Here is a 6,450-nt window from a genome sequence, read left to right on the forward strand (position 1 = left end):
AATCCTCCTTGGAGGTGAATCTCATCCTCCATCCTTTGTAGGCCTCAGGAGGTCTCCTAGATCCCTGGAGAGCCGGGGGAGCTGCTGTGCCCTGTTGCTGCCTTTCCTCCAAGATGGAATCAAATTAGCTTGTGCACTGAGGATCGCTCCCTGGAGGAGCAACCACTCTTTTTTGAATTCCCCTCTCCCTGGGGTCGTGGTTCCTTAGGGCCTCACTGACAAGCCTCCTGAGCTTGTCAAAGTCAGCTTTCCTGAAGTCAAGGACTTCTGTGTTGCTGACTGACTTGCCAGCTTTATGGCAGATTGTGAAGGCGATCAGCTTGTGGTTGCTGTCACCCAGCTTCCCATCGATCACTAGGTCACCGATTAGGTCATCCCCAGTAGCCAGTACCAGGTCAAGCAGCGCTTTACCTCTTGTTGGCCCATAGACTTCTTGAGTCAAGTAGAGGTCATCCACGCATGAGAGGAAGCTTTGCGACCACTTGGATTTTGCTGAGTGATCCTCCCATGAGATGTCTGGGTAATTGAAGCCACCCATGACAAGCTTGAGGCCTAAGCCAGTTCCCGGGCAAACTCCTGGTCAAGCTCTTGACTTTGGGTGGGAGGTCTGTAGTAGACTCCCACTGTTGTGTCCCCTGTGCCATGTTGCCCACGGATTTTAACCCAGAGGGTCTCCAGTCATCCACCATGGTGACCAATATCAGCTTGCAGGGATGCATAGCTTTCCTTAACATAGAGAGCTACACCCCCACCTCTTTTATCTACATGATCCCTCCTGTACAGGGTATAGCCATCTATACCTGTGGTCCAGTCATGGGTGGAGTCCCACCAGGTCTCCGTTATCCCTATGACATCATAATTATTTGCATTAAGCAGGAGGATGAGCTCCTCCTGCTTATTCCCCAAGCTCCTGGCATTTGTGTACAGGCAGGCAAGTGTCCCCTTGGGGGCTCTTGCCTTGCCCGCAGATTGTACCAGAGCTGGGGCAGGGGTGGGATCCCTTAAATGCCTTGGCCTGCTGGCTTTTTAAGGTTTGCTCAGTGGGCCAGCAGTGGCGGTAGTCACCCCGTCCCCCAGCGGGCTTAGTTTAAAGCCCGATGGAGCAGGTCAGCCAGTCTGGCTGAGAAGAGCCTCTTCCCCAGGGGAGAGAGGTAGAAGCTATCTCTTCCCAGCAGCTCACTGCCTCTCACCAAAGAGTGGACTGTGGTCATGGAAGCCAAAGCCTTCCCTATGACACCAGTGCCACAGTCTTTGGTTAACTATGTGGATCCTCCTCTCCCCCCTCAGCCCATACCCCAAGACTGGGAGGATCGATGAGAACACCACCTGTGCCCCCAGACCCTTTAGCCCCACTCCCAAATCCCTATAGCACCTCATGATCTGGCTGGGAGTGCTCCAAGCCATGTCATTGGTGCCCACATGAATAAGGAGCATGGGATAGTGGTCTGTGGGCTGGAGGAGTTTAGGGATCCCCTCCACAATGTCTGCGGGCCCCCGGGAAGCAGCAAACTTCTCAGGCTAAGGGGACAGGGCAGCAGATTACCCCCTCAGTCCCCCTCAGGATGGAGTCTCCCACAACAAGCACCATACCTACAGCCGCACCTTGTCATGCATCCACAGAACCGGACCCTGTACTCCAGTTGTGGCCTGACCAATGCTGCATAGAGGGGGAATATCACCTCCTTGGACCTGCTTGAGATGCATCTGTGGATGCATGACAAGGTGTGGTTGGCCTTCCTGACTGCATCCCCACACTGCCACCACATGTTCATCTTGGCATCAGTGATGACTCCAAGATCCTTTTCTGCCTCTGCACTGACAAGAAGGGAGTTCCCCAGCCTGTAGGTATGGTGCTGGTTCCTCCTCCCCAGGTGCATCACCTTGCACTTGTCAGTGTTGAATACCATCCCATTCTTATCCGCCCACCCCTGTAACCTGTCTAGGTCCAATTGCAGCCTATTCCTCCCTTCTAGCATGCCCACATCCCCCCACATCTCAGTGTCATCAGCAAATTTGAACAGGGTGCTATTTACCTCCTCATCCAAGTCACTGATGAAGATATTGAACAGTGCAGGTCCGAGGACTGAGCCCTACAGAACCCCACTGCCCACATCCCTCCAAGTCGAAAATGTCCCATCCACCACCACTCTCTGGGTGCAGCCCTCAAGCCAGTTGGTGACCCATTTAACTGTGTGGGTGTCGGCTCATCCACCACCACCCTCTGGGTGCACCCCTGGAGCCAGTTTGCCACCCATGTGACCGTGCATTCATCAATGCCGCAGTCCCTCAGCTTGCCCACCAGAATTGGGTGGGACACTGTGTCGAAGGCCTTCTGGAAGTCCAAGAAGATGACATCAACTTCCTCCTTCACATCTAAGCTCTTTGTTACCTGGTCATAGAAAGAGACCAGGTTAGTCAGGCAGAATCAGCCTTGCATGAACCCATGTTGGTTACCCCTCAACATCACTTTCCCTGCAGGGCTCTCACAAATGTGGCCCTTGATAATTTTTTCTAAGACCTTCCCCAGGACAGAAGTGAGGCTGACTGGCCTGTAGTTGCCAGGCTCTTCCTTCCTCCCCTTCTTGAAAATAGGGACCATGTGGGAGTTGGCCCATGTGCTGCCCTTCAAGCCGCCCTTCCAACCCTACTCAGCACACCCCCTGTGCAGCCTTTCAGGCCACACTCAGCAGCCCTACTCTGCACCCCACATGCACAGTCCTTCATGTGCCACCATGCACCCTACTCTGTGTAGGCCTCCACACAAATACTTAGGGGTCCCAGTAAGGGGCTATTTCTGCCCCCTCACTGGGGCTCAGGGTCTTGCATCCCATAAGCACAGGTGTTTGCAACCATGCCTGACCCCACTGCCTCTTCCTGATCTAAAATTACCCAGTGGGTAGTGGGACCTGGAGTTCTAAGACACCCCACCTGCCTTTTACTGGGGTGGAAACTGACCTGGCATTTCTGGGGAACTACCCCAACATGGGAAGACCTACCAGGCCATCCCTCCCCAGCAGGGTGTAGTTTTCTGTTATGCCCCTGGACCAGGGGTCTCCTATGATCTCTAGTTCCTTCCCTTACCTCCAAGGATGTTCCATAAGCAGCAGTTCAGATGGGTGGTGTTCTTCTGGCTGCCAGCAGCCAACTGCTGGCTCAGCCCTTGAGTTAAAATGTAGGCCACTCAACCCCCTTCTCCAATTATGACTCCTCCTGTGGTTATATGACTGCCTCATCAAGGTTGGTCTGCCCCTGCTGGCTGCTGGGTGCCTTAAAGTGGCAGGCACCAAAGGTGCTCTGCCACGCTGTCCTATGAAATATGAACTTTCATTTCTACATAGGAGAACTTTTACTATCTTTTTTCTTATGCTTGATGATGAGTGTTTGTGCCCAAAAGCTTGCAATTAAAGAATTCTTTTAGCAAAATCTAGTTGGTCTATTTAAGACATCACATCTACCACAAGCTCTGATTGCTTTTGCCTCTAAACCAATACAGCTACAACCTTGACACCATTCTCTCCCCTGGCTTTTTATGGTTGATGGAATGTGAGTGAGCATTCTAACCACTGAGCCATGGGACAGAAGTCAGTGGGAATACCGGGGCCTGCTGCTGCTTCTCCTCCAGCTGTGTCCTATGAGATATGGATGGTGTGGGTACCTAGCTCCACGAAAGTGCTCAGGGCTATACATCCTAATTGGAGGAATGTGCTCCCCTGATACCTATGTGTGGAAAATGCTAACTTATGTGGCTCAGTGTGTTGGCTTTTATGAATCCTCTGTTTGGTGCTTAAATCCCCTGGGGGACTAACTCAGGTCTGTATGTTCCACTAGGTGAGCAGGCACCAAAAGGAGCTGCAACACCTAAATCCTATCTGTAGATCTAGCCCTCTGTGACTTACTCCAGATCACTAAAGTCTGTATACAGAGCCAACTCTTATATCCTTAATTTCAAGATAGTGCAAATGGAAACCTTTGGTAAACTTTCCAAAACCATGGAGTAACATTTATGATGTCATTAACAGAGTTAATTGCCTCTTGATTGTCTCAAAGAGTGAATCAGACCTCACATGCTTAAAGTTAAGCATGAGCTTAAGTGTTTTTCCTGGATCGAGGAATTAATCACTTCTGATCTCTGTCAGATTGGATTATTTTATAAATATTTTTGTTCAACTGCTGCTGCTGCTAAGGAGCTTGCTGTGTCCTATTTAGAATGATCAGGCCATTGAGCAAAGGGGGAAACATATCTATAAGGCAATAGGCACTCTGAAACAGGCATCCAAGCAAAGTGGGTAGAACTCTTGATTCTTCACTTCTCCCGAGCATATATAGGACACAGTGGAAGAGAGAAGTCTGTCAGGGTGCAGATCACAACAGAGGAAAGTCTCCTGCCAGCAAAGAACCAGGTGGAAAAAAAGCCCTGTCCCAGTACAATTTCTCCTTCACCTTTTCATTCCTGGATAGACCCCTCACTAAAAACTCCTTCTCTTACACTGGGAACAGAAACTTGCACAACCCATGAAATTTAAATCCAAATATACCAATTATCCTCTTTTTCAGACCATTCCAATTGATGTCTTTCATACCAGACATAAGGGTATCCTCTGTATATTGATACTTCAAAGGGTACTTTCATCTGTACCCTTTGGAGTATCAACATACAGAGCCAATCCAGTTATCTTCTTTTTCCCACAACAGAGTATTTCATCTGAGGTTGCCCACCTACTTTGTTGCAGTATGACTGCTGACAGTTTTATTATTTCCTCACTAGCTTGCTTCATTCTGTTTTATTGGACTCGTGAGCTAGACATTTCCAAAAACTCTAGGTTTGATTTTTTTTCTGCTAAGAAGTGTTATGGGAATCTTAGTAAGTGTAAGTTATAAAAGCTCACATGGTTTGGCTATTTCCAAACATAACAGTATTATTAATGTGGTCAGGTTGGTGATTTGACTACCTTGTTTGACTGCAGAAATCCATGTGTTCCATTGGACTCACAGAGCATTTGACAATGGGAAATGGATAATTCTAGGAAGAGTTACAGACTTATAAGGATCAGGCCACTCACAAATAGGGGATGCCTGCTAAATGTAAATTAAAAGATACCAATTCTCCTCAAGTCTTTTTCAGAATGATGTCTTCTGTACCAACAGTTTTCATTTGTATCCTTCAGACTATCAAAATACTCTGACTTCCTAAGACTGTAAACTTTTACAGGTATTGCTTTCAACAGTGATAGGAAAGCATGGTAGCTCCTAGCCCTATGACCAAAGTAGGCAGTATATTTACAAGTTAACCAACAAGTGTAAGCCTTGTTCCACATATATATAATAATATCTATCAGAAAAATCCTCAATCCATTCAATGTACTTACACTGGTGTAAAACTGGTGGAAGTTAAAGTAGAATCAGGTCTTGGAAGTTTAGTTTCAACTTTTTGGGAGAACGTATATCTTACAAGTGTAAGACCCTGATCTTGGGTACAAAAAACAACCACCTCTGTAGTCCTCTCTTCCCACACCAAAAAGATTCCTGTGTTTTGCCACAGGATGTGCCCTATGTTTGCAACCTTTGGAGTCTCAAGCAGAATTTCAGTGCACGGTTTTCAAAGCCAAGATCCCCCTTCCTGACTCTTTTTTTACTCCTTCATCTTGACTTTCATTTATTTTGCTAAAAGTCCTCCTACTCTTATTGAATATTCTGTTCCTACTCATTTCAAAATATCTCTTTCTTCTGACAAGAAGGTTGATTGACTATAGGACATAGAAGTTTGGAAATGCCTGAACTCCCACCACTTCTGTCCTTTAAAAACTTTCTGTTCTTTTAATCAATAAATAAGTTACCTTAGTAATTCATCCTTTATCCAGGAATCCTGAAGACATTCAATATGTCTTAAATCTTAAACTTTAATTGTTATAGTTTATTCATTTGGTTTGTCAGGCCTTGGTTTCAAAGGCAATCTTTTTAAAATCACCTTAATAATCAAACCAATGTGTATCCTACATAATTCCCTGTTTATCTGGATGATATCCCATTAGCTTTATAAAGTCTTATGATCTACCTACAGCTAGTGGATTATATACACCCTCCAAAATGCCACTGACACAGAGAAGTTAGTATTATTTCATCCAGGAGTCAGAATAAAAATAGTTCCATAACTGTGAAGATTTTTAATGGGCCAAGCAAAGGAAAAAGCCTGATTCACAAGAAAATCAGGCTTCAAGTTATACTGGTACCAGAAGTAGAAGAATCTCTCTGCCAGCCTCTGGTGTTTCCTACGCACATCAGACATGGTGTCTCAGACATGGGTGCTGAGGGTGTTGGCAGATATGATTGGAGAACGACTGGCCACAAAGGCTAGTGTTCAATGTCTCAATGTCTACTTGGTAGATGATATCTAATGGAGTGCCCCAGGAGTTGGTCCTAAGAGCAGTTTTATTCAATATAAAATCATAGAAT

This window comes from Crocodylus siamensis, chromosome 2 (genome assembly GCF_052110815.1).
Source record: "Crocodylus siamensis isolate JL-2025a chromosome 2, ASM5211081v1, whole genome shotgun sequence".
Classification (NCBI taxonomy): domain Eukaryota; kingdom Metazoa; phylum Chordata; order Crocodylia; family Crocodylidae; genus Crocodylus; species Crocodylus siamensis.